Raw genomic sequence first — 15295 nt, forward strand, 5'->3', positions numbered from 1 at the left:
AATCAGGTGTTTCAATTGGTTCTATTGTATATTTCATGCTTCATTAAAGTATTTCATCAAGGTGTTAAGTCTCAGTCATCTATGCATATTGTGAATTAAAATTGTCAAGTTCATAAAAGTATTTCTTGTTAAAATTTGTAACACTTTGATTCACCCCCCCCTCTCAAAGTGTTTCCACTTCCAACAAGTGGTATCAGAGCATAGGGTCCCTCATATAGGTCTGTCCTAGGGATTGTTCCTGGTCACTTGGAAGTTTTTTTTATGGCTCAAACTCAGGAAGGTGCTTCACTTTCAAGAGCTCCTCTTTTTGATGGAACTGATTATGTGTTCTGGAAGATTAGGATGGAAACTTATCTCATTTCAGTTGATCTTAATGTGTGGAATATTGTGACCACAAAATATACAGTTCCTTCCATTATTCCTACTGATCCTGATGATAAAACCAAGTATGAGTTAAATGCCAGAGCTAAGCATGCTCTCTTATGTGGTCTCACTAAAGATGTTTTTGTTAAAGTCATGCATTGTTCTTCTGCTTATGATATTTGGAAAAAACTTGAAACCATTTATCAAGGGGATGCTAAGGTTAAGAAGTCTAAAATTCTTACACTCAAAAATCAGTTTGAATCTTTAAGAATGAAAGAAGATGAAACAGTAGCAAGCTATTTTCTTAGAGTTGATGAAATAGTAAATTCGAGAAAGGGTCTTGGTGAAGAGGTTGAAGAAAAGGAAGTTGTCAATAAAGTGATTAGAACCTTGTTACCCAAGTTTGAAACTAAGGTTTCAACCTTAGAAGAAAAGAAAAGTTTTTCTACCATGACACTTGATAACCTACAAAGCATTCTTACTGCCTATGAGATGAGGATAGGTAATAATCCTTCTTCTTCAAAAGAAACAGCTTTTAAAGTAGAAAAGAAAGAAGAACTTGATAGTGAATCTGAACTTTCAGATGCTATAGAAGCTCTTTTTGTTAGAAAACTAAAAAAGAAATATAAGGGCAAATTACCTTTTAAGTGCTTTAATTGTGGCAAAGCTGGACACTTTGCTGCTCAATGTCCTCTAAGTGATCAAAACGGTGAAGAGGAAAAACCAGAAAAATTCTACAAAAAGAAAATGTGGAATCCTAAAAGGAGATTTAATACCTTCAAGAAAAAGAAGAGTCTTTTTACTAAAGAAGACTCTGGAAATTAATCAGATGATTCACCTTGTGAAGGTGATGAAACTCTATTTATGGCAGAATTAGAAGATGTAACTAGCAAACAAAATGAATTTGAAGATTTAGATCAAGGAGAAATTGATCTTGAAGGAGAATTGCTTTGTGCTTTAAAAGAAATAAAGAGGTTAAAGAAACTTGTAGCTTCACATGAAAATTCAAATCAGATTTTACAAGTCGAGTTGAATGATGCAAATTTAGTGACTTCAAACTTGAAGTCCCTTCTTGAAGAAAGAGAAAAGAAAATTGAAACATTAGAACAACAGTCCACAAAACTTCAAAAACAAATTGAACAGTATGAAAGTACAATACATCTAAATGATATCTTGAGCAAGCAAAAGTTGCATAAAGATTTGGCTGGTTTAGGGTTTGATAAAGCTAAGTCATCAAGACAAAACACTAAGCCTGCAACTAGAAAATCATTTCAGACTTATAACAGAACAAAACCTTTTAGGTTTGGCTTTTTTTATGGATACTGTTTCTATTGAAATAGGTTTGGTCATAAGGTTAATACTTGTAGATTTCTGCAACAAAGATCTCCTATGTTTGGTTACAATCAAGGATATGACTTTTCAAACACAGTAAAGTGTAATAAGTGTAACACTTTTGGGCATGCTACTATACAGTGCAAAACAAAGGCAAGCCCTAATAAAATATGGAAACCTAAGTTTGTATCTGGTATTGAGCAATCAATGATAGTGCAAACTGCACTTCTCTCAAATAAGAAATCTTTATGGGTGTTGGACAGTGGCTGTTCACACCATATGACAGGAGATAGAAATAAATTTCTTCATCTTGAAGACTTTAATGGTGGCTTTGTACGCTTTGGGGATAATTCAGGAGCTTATGTACGAGGTAAAGGTATATTACTACTAAATGATGATACTCCTATTCATGATGTGTACTTTGTTGAAGGGTTAAAGCACAATTTATTGAGTGTCAGTCAAATTTGTGATAGTGGTTACAGTGTATCTTTTAGCTCTAAAGATTGTACTATCAAAAATAAATCTGATAAAATTGTTGCCGCTGGTTTGAGAACAATTGGCAATGTCTACAGTTTGCTTGATTCCACTGACTATGAGAATAATGAAGGCATTTGTCTTATGGGTCAAATAGAAGAAAATTGGTTATGGCATAAACGCCTAGGACATATAAATTTTGACAATCTGGTTAGAATCAGTAAAAATCAGAATGTTAGAGGTTTGCCTATTTTGAGTAAACCATTCAATTCAGTTTGTAAAGCGTGTTTGAAAGGAAAGCAAACAAAAGTGTCTTTCAAATCTAAAGAACATTCTTCTACTAGACCATTACAGCTTGTACACACAGACTTATGTGGTCCTACAAGGACATAGTCAATAAATGGTGAAAAATATTTTATGCTTTTTGTTGATGACTATACCAGAATGGTATGGGTCACTTTCCTCAAACACAAATCTGAAGCATTTGATAGATTTAAGATATTCAGAAAAATGGTTGAACGAGAATCTGATCTAAAATTAAAATGCTTAAGATCAGACAAGGGTGGTGAATTCACTTCACAAGAATTCATTGATTACTGTGAAAGACATGGTATTAAGAGATAATATGCTGCTACTTGTACACCTCAACAAAATGGAGTAGTTGAGAGAAAAAATAGAACAGTCAAAGAAATGGCTCGCACAATGCTTAATGAGGCAAATCTACCAGACAGGTATTGGAAAGAAGCTGTACACACAGCTGTTTACATTTTGAATCGTGTACAAATCAAGGTAAAATCTACCTTTACTCCTTATGAACTTTGGTATGGAAAAGCTGCTTCTATCAAATATTTCAAAATTTTTGGTGCCAAATGTTATCTAAAAAGAGATGAAGAAAATCTAGGAAATTTTGAGGCTAAAACTGATGAGGGTATCTTTCTTGGATACTCTACTCATAGCAAAGCCTATAGATGTTTCAATAATAGACTGAATAAAATTGTTGAAACAATAAATGTAAGCTTTGATGAACAATTTTTGTTAAGTAATGATTTGCAGGATATTGAGGAAGAGGAAACTACTTTAACAAAGGTTGATCAAGTTCCTAAACCTGCAGAAACAGAAAAGAAAAATGAAATATGTTCATCAAGTTCTGATGAAGAAAATACAAAGAATTCAAATGCAGAGACAGGTATTCTCCATTATACACCCTCAAAAATTATAACAAAGAGACATCCTCAAAGTCAAGTTATTGGCAATATAGATGCAGGTATTTTGACTAGAAGAAGGGCAAAAACAACTGAACAAGCTCAACTGGCTGAACATTTTTGTTTGGTAACTGATTTCGAACCCAAAAATGTTTCTGATGCTTTATCTGATGAATGTTGGTTAAATGCAATGAAAGATGAAATCAGTCAAATAGAGAAAAATCAAACTTAGGAGTTAGTACCTAGGCCAGATGATAAGAATGTGATAGGAGGCAAATGGATCTTTAGAAATAAGCTTGATGAATCTGGGAAGGTTGTTAGAAATAAAGCTCGTTTTGTTTGTAAAGGTTATGCTCAGCAGGAAGGAATAGATTTTGGAGAAACATTCGCACCAGTAGCTAGATTAGAATCAATCAGAATTTTTCTTGCATACTCTTGCTATAAAAAATTTAAAGTTTACCAGATGGATGTCAAAACTGCCTTTCTGAATGGTTATCTTGATGAAGAAGTTTATATGGAATAGCTGGAAGGTTTTGAAGTTGCAGACAAATCTGATTGTGTATACAGATTAAAGAAAGCACTCTATGGCCTTAAACAGGCTCCAAGAGCTTGGTACTCTAGACTGGATAATCATCTTAGAGCAAATGGATTCACTAGAGGTGCTGTAGATAGCAACTTATATGTTAAAATAGATGGTAATGATATTCTAGTGGTTGTGATATATGTAGATGATATCATTTTTGGCTGTAATAATGACTCTTTATCCAAAAAGTTCTCTAAAATCATGGAATCTGAGTTTGAAATGTCTATGTTTGGGGAACTGAATTTCTTTCTTGGTCTTCAAGTGTTACAACTTCAGCAAGGTATCTTCTTGTCACAAACCAAATATGCCAAAGAGATGATTAGAAAATTTAATATGGCAGATTGTAAACCAGTCAGCACTCCAATGGAAATAAGTTGTAAATTGACCAAATCTGATGACTCACCTGCAGTAAATCAATCTGAGTACAGGTCAATGATAGGAAGTCTATTATATTTAACTGCATTTCGACCAGATTTAATGTTTGTAGTATGTCTAGTCTCTCGCTTTCAATCTGCACCTAAACAATCTCATTTGAATGCTGTAAAACGAATCTTTAGATATGTTCAAGGCACACTAGATTATGGTCTTTGGTATCCCCGTAATAATGACTTCACTCTTGTTGGCTTCACTGATTCTGATTGGGCCGGTTGTCTAGATGATCGTAAAAGCACCAGTGGAGCTGCCTTCTTTCTTGGTGATTGTCTTGTTGCTTGGCACAGTAAAAAGCAAGATTGTGTCACTCTGTCCACCGCAGAGTCAGAATATATAGCAGCCACTGCATGTTGCACACAACTGATATGGATGTCTCATCAAATTACTGATATGGGCATTTCTACTATTAAGCCCATTTCAATCTATTGTGACAATACTAGTGCGATTAATCTTTCAAAAAATCCTATTATGCACTCTCGCACTAAACATGTTGCCATTAAACTCCATTTTCTACGAGATCAGGTGTTGGCTAATGAGTTTCAATTAGTGTTTGTTCCTTCACAAGCCCAAGTTGCTGATATATTTACAAAAGCTTTGTCTAAAGAAGTCTTTGAACGGTTAAGAGATAGATTGGGAGTGTTTTCTCAGTCTGCTCTTGTCTCCACCTAAAGCATACTTTGAGGGGGAGTGTTGCTCTATTGATTTTCTTTCCTTTTGTCCTTGTGTTTTAAAAAAAGTAAAAAAAAAGGGGGAGAAATTGGCATTACGTGTAACAGTGAAAAGTGACACAGTGCAACAGTGAACAGTGACATTGTACGTGTAACAGTGAACAGTGACACAGTGCAATAGTGAACAGTGACATTGGTATTTCATTTTTTTTGACATTGGATATTGGCATTTCACATATTGGTATTTCATTTTTGATTGGCATTACAGACTTGCCATTGGCATTGGCATTACAGACTTGGCATTTTATTGGCATTTCATTGGCATTGGCATTTTTGATATTACAGTGATATTACAGTGACAATTGGTTTTTTTTCAGGCATTGGAATTTTATTACAGTGGCATAGACATTTTTATTTGGGTATTACAGTTTGGTATTCTTGTTTGATACAGATCAGATTGGGAGTTCATTATTCTGACAGTATTTATTCTTTATAGAATTGCATATTACAGGTTCAGAGGACTTACAGGTTTGCATATGACAAGGTTCAGTGTTGATTGTATATATTGCATTTGTTGACAGTGGAATTCCTTACATTGATTTTGGTCCTTTCAGTTGATGACATATTTCATGGCAATGATGGTTTAAGTTTTTTTTCTTTTTTTGCCATCAAGGACAAAGGGGGAGTTTGTTGCTCTTTGGTACTTTTGTCCTCGATGACAAGAAAGTAAAAAAAAAAGGAAGCTGTGTTGGTTAAGTTTCACATTTTTAATAAGCATGTGATTATTGATTTAAAATTTTTTTCTCATGGGCCAGTCTAGTGACACGGACACATTGTTTTGATGACGTGTTATATGCTTAAAGCATCTTACTCTCGAGCCATGTTGGTGACACGGATAAGTGAATAGTTCTAATTTTGCATTAATTTAATGACATCTTTGATTTAATCTGTCTATGGACTAAAGGGCATATTCCTCAGAATACTCTTTGTGTCGGACAAGTTAAAAGTTTTTGGAAAACGGTTTTGTGTTTCATTTTGTTTTCGAACTTGTTTGGAGTCCGTCACAAACCCTAACGCCATGAGAGACGCAGCCGCCGCTGTAGCTAAGGAGCTCGAATCAGGTTGTTCAGTTAAAAAGAATGAAGCAAAAATGGTCTTAACCGGGAGCTTAATGGTTTGCTGGTTAGTTTGTTTTCAGTTATCAATAAGGTTGCGTTTCACAGGTATTATTCTTGATCATATGATTAAAAGATTCAGATTTTGTTTTGAATCAGGTTTTCAGTTATGCAAAATGAAAATAAGGAAAATGTTCATGCTTTACTTTTGTTTTTCATGATTGGGAAATCAAGTATCTTCAGTTTTTTTCCGTTGCACAGTTAAAAACAGTTATTGGTTTTTCAGTTTGCAATTCCTATAAGGTTTTGGTAACCCTATACGAGGGTTATTCTGGAAGAACATTTGGTGCTTTGTTTGGATATAAAACAGTTATATACAGAACAGTTTTATATGAGGAATACTGCGAGAGGAGTGTGAATAAAGTGAAAGACATAGCATTTGTTAAAAAGAAAAGAAGTGCTGTAGTTTACCAGAGATAGTCGAGGGTTTTGAGAATCAATACTCTATTTTGTTGCAGAGTACATGAGGCTTTATTGTTTAAAACTATTTTGTTCAGAGATTGAATTTTTTCTCTCTGATAGTGTTGATTTCATTTAAATTATGATTCAAATCCTTGAAGAATATTGTTGCAAATTTTTTTGAAAGAATCATCTGTACAGACTGGAAAAATATTCTCGCTCCAATCCCTGATGGTTTTGTGACTGCAAGATTTAAGTGCATGCATAAAATCACCAGTGGCTGTAGCTCGAGTTGAAATGTTTATTGGATAAGAAGAAGGGTTGGTGCTCCTTGAGGCCTTGTGGTTTCTAAAACTTGTGAACTGAGTTGGTGCTCTTTGAATTAATATAAGGGATCTTACCGAGTGGTTTTTCTACCCCAGGAGGGTTTTCCACTCATGAAAACTATGGAGTTATGTGCATTGTCTTGTCTCATTTTGTTTTACTAGTTAATGCTCTGATACGTCATATCTTTAGCTCTCTTTATTTCATACTCTGTTTTGTTGAGTTTATGTAATGAAATCTTTGAAGTACTCATTTAGATGTTTCATGTTTGTGTAAAAGATTCAATACCTTTCTTGTTTTTGAAAAGTCTGAATCAGGTGTTTCAATTGGTTCTATTGTATATTTCATGCTTCATTAAAGTATTTCATCAAGGTGTTAAGTCTCAGTCATCTGTGCATATTGTGAATTAAAATTGTCAAGTTCATAAAAGTATTTCTTGTTAAAATTTGTAACACTCTGATTCACCCCCCCCCTCTCAGAGTGTTTCCACTTCCAACAGAAGTATCTTAGCAGCGCAAGGCTGATTAGAAACCTCTGTTATGACAGTCAAATCTAAAAACTCCAAATAACAATACAAGTTAAAAATATTTGTATCTCGCCATTTTACAATAATCGGAGATGTGGAAATTTGCAGTGTTAAGATTCCAGTTACCATAACATGACTCCTTAATCCACTGACAAGTATAGGTAGGATAGAAGTTGAGAGAATGCATTTAAAGAAAATCCTTTCGATGGAAGGGGGACCTAGTTATGTTACCAGAAACTAGAAACGAGAAATGCAACCACAACAGCAACGTGACGAGAAACGAAATTTTAAAAGGTTGTGTATAAGAAATAGATTGTATAGATGTGTATATATATATATTGGTAAAATAAATAAAAATTAATTTTAAAAATAAAAACTATAATACACATATCTCTAATTAAAAATTTCAACATTGCTAAAAAAATATTTAATTTCATTCTTTCATTTTAAAATAATTTAAATAAAACATTTTTCACAATGAATATAATAAAACTAAATCACCAGAACAAAAATAAATGTGTCATAGTTAACTGGTTGTACAAAAATTATAAATTAATGTAAACTCCAGTATTGGTAGTTATAAACTCCAGCTTGCATTTATAACTTAATGTTAACTCCACCTCCAAGTTGCCTAAACTTTTGTTTAAATTTTAACAGCAATTTGGAACCACTTGGAAACTGTAGAATTTTGAACCTGACCTATCCTCTCTGAACCAACTGATTAGCAAATAATAACAGCAAAAAGAAGAAAAACACCAATATCTTTATTGAAGCTTAATTAAAAATTTACATAGAGGCTGTATATATAAAGAATTTGCAATCTAGAAGAATAAATAATAACTGCAGTTCTAAATATATTCCTAGCTTTGCATGGAAAGCTACTAAGGCTCTCAAACTAAAAAAAGCAAACTACTCCCTAAATTAAGAATACAATAAGTGCATGCACAACATGCTTTATTTACTAAAAACAAACTCATGCAAAAAGAAAAACTAAAAATAGTCCTAAGGATTCATGCATGCTGGAGTACATGCTTTATTTGCATGAATAAACAAATAAAACTATTAACTAAAAATAGCTTATGCATGGTGATGAATGGATAGCTTCATGTCCAAACTGGAGTTGCATGGAGCTGCATGCTAGAGCAGCATCACTTATCAACATACTCCCCCTTGATGCTGAGAGGGCTGACAATCTTATCTCGTAGTGATATAAACTGAGCTTTCGCAACCGCTTTGGTGAATATATCTGCTAGTTGATCCTGGGTGTTGATGTGCTTCAATTCGACATCCTTCTTTTGCACCAAATCTCGTATGAAGTGATATTTCAAATCAAAATGTTTTGTTCTGCTGTGATGAACCGGATTCTTAGCTAACTTGATGGCACTCACATTGTCACAATAAATTACTGTAGGCTGAATTTGTTTTTCTCCAATTTCTTCCAAAACTTTTCTGAGCCAAAGGGCTTCTGTACCTGCTGAGGTAATTGCAACATACTCTGCTTCTGTAGATGAGAGGGCAACAATACTTTGTTTTTTCGAGCTCCAGGTAATCAAACCATAACCAAAAGAAAAACAATTTCCAGATGTAGATTTACGTTCATCCATACTACCTCCCCAATCTGAATCACTAAAGCCTACAAGATTGAACTTTTCAGAAGAGTAGTAATGAATACCAAAACTTGAACTCCCTTTCACATACCTCAAAATCCTCTTGGCTGCCTTCATATGTATTTCAGATGGATTTGTCATATACCTTGAAACAAGTGAAACTGAATAAGCAATATCTGGCCTCGTGTGGGTTAGAAACATCAAGCTCCCCACAATACTTCTATAAGTTGTCTCATCAACTAAATCAGCACCATCATCTCTACATAACAAATCTCCATGAGCACTTGGAGTGGAGGCAGGGTTACAATCAGTCATATTAAATTTCTTCAGCATATCCTGTGCATACTTTGTTTGACAAATGAAAATCTCATCCTTACTTTGATAAACCTCCATTCCTAGAAAATATTTCATTAGACCAAGATCTTTCATCTCAAATTCTTTCATCATAGCAGCTTTGAATTCATCTTTCATCTTAGAACTACTACCCATATACAAAAGATCATCAACATATAAACTTATGATGAGAATATCAGTACCTTCTTGTTTGTAGTATAGGGTAGGATCACTCTTACTTCTCTGGAAGCCATTCTCCTAAAAGTATCCATCAATCCTGGCATACCACGCTCTTGGTGCTTGTTTGAGGCCATACAAAGCCTTCTTCAACTTGTAGACATAATTATCTTTTCCTTCCACTTCAAAACCTTGTGGTTGCTCCACATATACTTCCTCTTCTAAGTACCCATTCAAGAAGGCACTTTTCACGTCCATATGATGTATGCTCCACTTCTTCTGAGCTGCTAATGAAATCAACATTCGTATGGTCTCTTGTCTTGCTACTGGTGCAAATGTCTCTTCATAGTCAATTCCATATTTCTATGTGAAGCCTTTAGCAACTAATCTTGCCTTGTGTCTTTCAACACTCCCATCACTGTTAAATTTGGTCTTGTAGACCCATTTGGTGCCAATCCTTTTTTTTGTCATGTGGAAGTTCTGTTAACTCCCAAGTGTCATTCCTGTGAATGGAATCCATCTCTTCTTCCATGGCTTTCACCCAAACCTCATTAGTACATGCATCTTCAAAACATGATGGTTCAAAATCAGCCTTGGCTAATAAAGCAAAATTCACTGTCTCACCTATTGGGTTTTCTTCATGTACTTGATTTCCACTCTTTTGGTAGATATCACTCAATCTCCTTACTTTCCTTGTAGAACTTGGAGAAGAAGCTGGACTTGAACTTGGTACTAAAGTACTTGATGAAGGATTGCTTGGTGGAGTTAAACCACTGGATATAGAAACATTAGATGGCTGCTCATGATCAATATCAGCAATTATATCATCATTCAAAATAGATTTTAGCTTCTCAACATGGCCTTTTTTATGACCATAAACTCCCCCTTCATCAAAAATCACATCTCTTGAGACAATAAGCTTGTTAGTGAGGGGATTATACAATCTATAAGCCTTGCTTTTCTCACTATACCCAATAAAAATACATGACTCACTCTTTGCATCTAACTTCTGTCTATTCTGATCCGGTACATGCACATAAGCCAAACAACCAAAAACTTTGAAATGATTAACATTAGGCCTTTTACCATACCAAGCTTCATAAGGAGTCATCTTTTCTAGTGTATTGGTGGTGCTACGGTTGAGGATGTACACCGCTGTAGCAACTCCATCTCCCCAATAAGAATTTCTCAATCCCTTGGTTTGTAACATGCACCTTGCCATTTCAACCACAGTACGATTCTTCCTTTCAGCTACTCCATTCTGTTGAGGTGTGTATGCAGTAGTAAGTTGCCTCTTGATGCCATTAAAATCACAATAATTTTGGAAAGCCTTTGAGAAAAATTATCCTCCATGATCAGTCCTTAAACATTTGATCTTGGACCCTTTCTCATTTTCCACAAGGGCTTTAAACTTCTTGAATGTATCCAAGGCTTCATCTTTGGCCTTCAAAAAATATACCCAACAATTTCGTGAGTAATCATCAATAAAAGTGATGAAATATGATGACTTACCCAAACTCTTAGTCTGCATAGGACCACATATATCTGAATGAACAAGCTGAAGTGGGTGATGAGCCCTCCATGCATTGCCCTTTGGAAACTTTTCTCTTGCATGCTTTCCTTTAGCACAACCTTCACAAACCTCCTTGTGTTCCTCAACCTTGGGCAAACCAGAAACTAATGCATGTGAGGTTAGAAACTTCAAACTATGAAAATTTAAATGCCCATACCTGAGATGCCATAACCAACTTGAATCCTCATAAGCCATATTTGCCAAACTGTTGTTATGTTCACCAAACCTCAAGGGGAACATCCTATTTCTTGTCATAGGAACAACAATGATCACCCTATTATCCTTATTCTTATCATAGATAGTACAAGTCTTATTCTCAAAGACTACTTTATAATTTTTCTCACATAGCTGCCCAACACTTAACAAATTGTGCTTCAATTGTGGAGTATAATAAATATCATGAATACTCTTTATACCTTCTTTTGTTTGGACCTCCATAGCTCCTTTGGCAACAACCTCCAATGATTTATCATCACCAAGCTGGATCTTGGATTTGAAACTTCCATCTTTTGTTGAGAACAACTTCTCATTCCCTGTCATATGGTTAGAGCATCCAGAATCTAGGTACCAAACATCTTTACTAGTATTTTCACCCTTGGCATAAGATAAGAATAAGTGATCAGGAGGATTGTCACTACTTTCTTGAGCATAGTTAGCACTTTTACCTTCTTTCAATCTGCATTCTCTTTCAAAATGGCCATACCTATTACAATGGTAACATTGAACATTTCTCTTATCAAATCTGCCTCTACCTCTTCCTCTGAAACCACCACTTCCTCTTGAGCCACCTCTTCCTCTACCTCTTGAAGAATTTTGGCTTTGCCCTTTACCTTGGCCTTGATTGATTTTGGCACTACTGCTGCTTGTATCTTCATCTTTTGTGATTAGCAATTTAGAGGAAAACGCTTTCTCTACACCTTCAAAAGAATCTTTCAATCTTTCTTCATGAGACATCAGGGATCCAACCAGTTGATCAAACTGTAGTTTTGTCAAATCCTTGCTTTCTTCTATGATTATTGCTACATGATTCCATCTAGGTGTCAAAGATCTCAACACCTTTTTAATCAAAACTTCATTGCTTACAATTTCTCCAAGTGTAGCCATTTTATTGACTACATCTTTGACTCTGACACAATAATCACTTATACTTTCAGCTTCTTGCATCTTCAAATTCTCAAACTCTCACTTCAATGTCTGAAGCTTGACCACTTTAACTTGATCACTACCCTGGTAAGCTTCTTGTAGAGTCTTCCAGGCATCTTTGGCAGTTGTTGCTCCTGATATTCTTGGAAATAAGCTCTTATCAAGAGCTATCTGAATGTGAAACAAAGCTTGAGCATTCTTTTTCCTTGCTTCCTTTCTTGCTGTTCTTTCATTGGCTGTAAGGGCATTCCAATCAGTTGGCTCTTCATAACCTGATTCAATAATCTCCCACAAATCTTTTCCAATCAAAAAGGTCAGCATCTTAATGCACCAATAATCATAATCATTCCCATCAAATTCTGGAACGGGCATATGGTTAGAATTCGACATGATTAACTTTGGCGAAATTCCAACAATAAAACTTTAACCCAAAACAATTTTACCTACTCTGATACCACTTGTAGAATTTTGAACCTAACCTATCCTCTCTGAACCAACTGATTAGCAAACAATAACAGCAAAAAGAAGAAAAACACCAATATCTTTATTGAAGCTTAATTAAAAATTTACATAGAGGCTGTATATATAAAGAATTTGCAGTCTAGAAGAATAAATAATAACTGCAGTTCTAAATATATTCCTAGCTTTGCATGGAAAGCTACTAAGGCTCTCAAACTAAAAAAAGCAAACTACTCCCTAAATTAAGAATACAATAAGTGCATGCACAACATGCTTTATTTACTAAAAACAAACTCATGCAAAAAGCAAAACTAAAAATAGTCCTAAGGATTCATGCATGCTGGAGTACATGCTTTATTTGCATGAATAAACAAATAAAACTATTAACTAAAAATAGCTTATGCATGGTGATGAATGGATAGCTTCATGTCCAAACTGGAGTTGCATGGAGCTGCATGCTAGAGCAGCATCACTTATCAACAGAAATGACCATCAGCAATGGGAAACCCATTTCGGCCGTCGAAACATGAAACGGATGTCTCCCGTCATGTTTCTGGTAACTAGGGGGATAGGCACCACAGGCACAGATAATATAGAGAAACAGGGTAACTGCAGGGCAACACCATGCTAAATCCATTAATGCCACTTTGCCTGCTAATTGAGCTATATATATTTTGCTTGCCCCAACAACTTGAGAAACAACTTGAGAATAGGAGAGGCAAATATATACACAGGCAGAAATATAAGCTGGTAACAACAATCCATGAGCATTGGAGGTATACTCCTAGCATGCTATACTGTGCATTAACATGATCTATTGATCTATTATCAATAAAGTGATACAATAGCACAGCAAATCCTTCACACCAATACCTGCAACAAGCTTCAATACTTCACAAATCTAATTCAAAACAAATCAGAAAAGAAAACAGATACTGGGACACCAACTAATACAACAAAATCAGATATATATTATTATTGAAGTATGAATCGGTTTACATAATAAAAAGATTAACCTAACAACTTCCCAAAAGAAACATTCAACTCAGATCCAAGACCATCCTTAGACCCGCAACTACCTAATATGCCTTATTTTCTACCCTCAGAACCAAAAATCCCAAAAGTCACTGTATCGTTCTTCCCCTTTCAAAACTCTCTCCCCAAACTGAAACTCACTCAAACAGCACTTCCACCTAAAGCCAGTCCCCTGCTACACTAAATGCTACGGCAGCCTTTGCAGAAACAGCCACCAAAACTTCCAAATAAAACAAAACAATTAAGCCCCATAGGTTACCTGCAAACCCATAAATCATTGCTAAGATTAGGTCCTAACGGAAGGACTCCACTACCCTGCCCAGCATAGGAGAATTTAAAATGTGGAAGAGATTCTCTCCCACGTGGAAGATGCTCTGCATCATAAAGTTTACAGATTCTTAAATCTTAAAATATTTTATTATTTCGAGTTTTGTAGTTAAAGTTTACTTGGAAATAATTTTAATGGTATTATATTTACCAGCAGTAATGGATTCGCGGTCCATTAAAGATCATGGCAACAATGACAATGATGAGCTGAACATGAAAAGGCCACACCAGTGCGAGCAATTGAGATTGTCAGAGCCTCTCAATGAACTATTGGATCAAGGATCTGGATTATTGTCAACGTCAATTAGCAATTTGGTTAGTCAAATACGTTTACGCTTCCAAGAGCAGCAGAGACATTCTTGCAGCTCCCGCAGGTGAAGACACCTGGTCATCAAACAAAAGGATACTTGATTAAATCGCTCAAAAATTTGCTGAGTGGTTCTCTTCTTTCAGCAACATCTGATAAACAATCGATGATTGCAAGAGTTAATTCCATGTGTTATCTCCTTTGGAATGATGTTTCTACTGAGCATAAGTCAGAGATGACTCCTTTAAATGTTGAAGCATCAGTCACAGACTATAATTTTGGAAATGTACTAATGGAGAACCTGGATTTGTGGATGAAATAGATGATGTGAGAACTACACTCCCAAAGAGTGGCTGCCTTGTTCCAGGTCCTCCAACTATCGCGCCAACTAAAACATTGGGGTCTCTGCCTTGGCGACTGAATCATTCTCTCCTTTGCAACTGACAATTGAGGATTGTTTTTATTGATACAATAGAAGCAAATTTCTTTGGATAATTATAAAAATTATCCAAATAATAAGATATGTAGGAAATGTGTACGGACAAGGTTTCTTACATATAAAGCAACATACAATCTATATTTTTTTTAAACTGTCAATAAATTTGATTGCACTTCAAAAATAATTCTATAAGAACAAATTTAGTGATGTATAAAACATAATGATTGAGGTTCAAGCATCTACATAAACATGTATCCTACTTATTTTTTAAAGACATATACGAGTGGTAATAGTTTGAGGATTTTTTTTTATTGAAATCAAGGGTTTAGTTGCAATGGGTGATTTATATTAACTAAAACTTGTTTACATATAATTTTTATTTTTTCAATAAAAGTGGATTAATTGTTTACATATAAT

The sequence above is a fragment of the Cryptomeria japonica genome, chromosome 7, assembly GCF_030272615.1.
Source record: "Cryptomeria japonica chromosome 7, Sugi_1.0, whole genome shotgun sequence".
NCBI classification, from domain to species: Eukaryota; Viridiplantae; Streptophyta; class Pinopsida; order Cupressales; family Cupressaceae; genus Cryptomeria; species Cryptomeria japonica.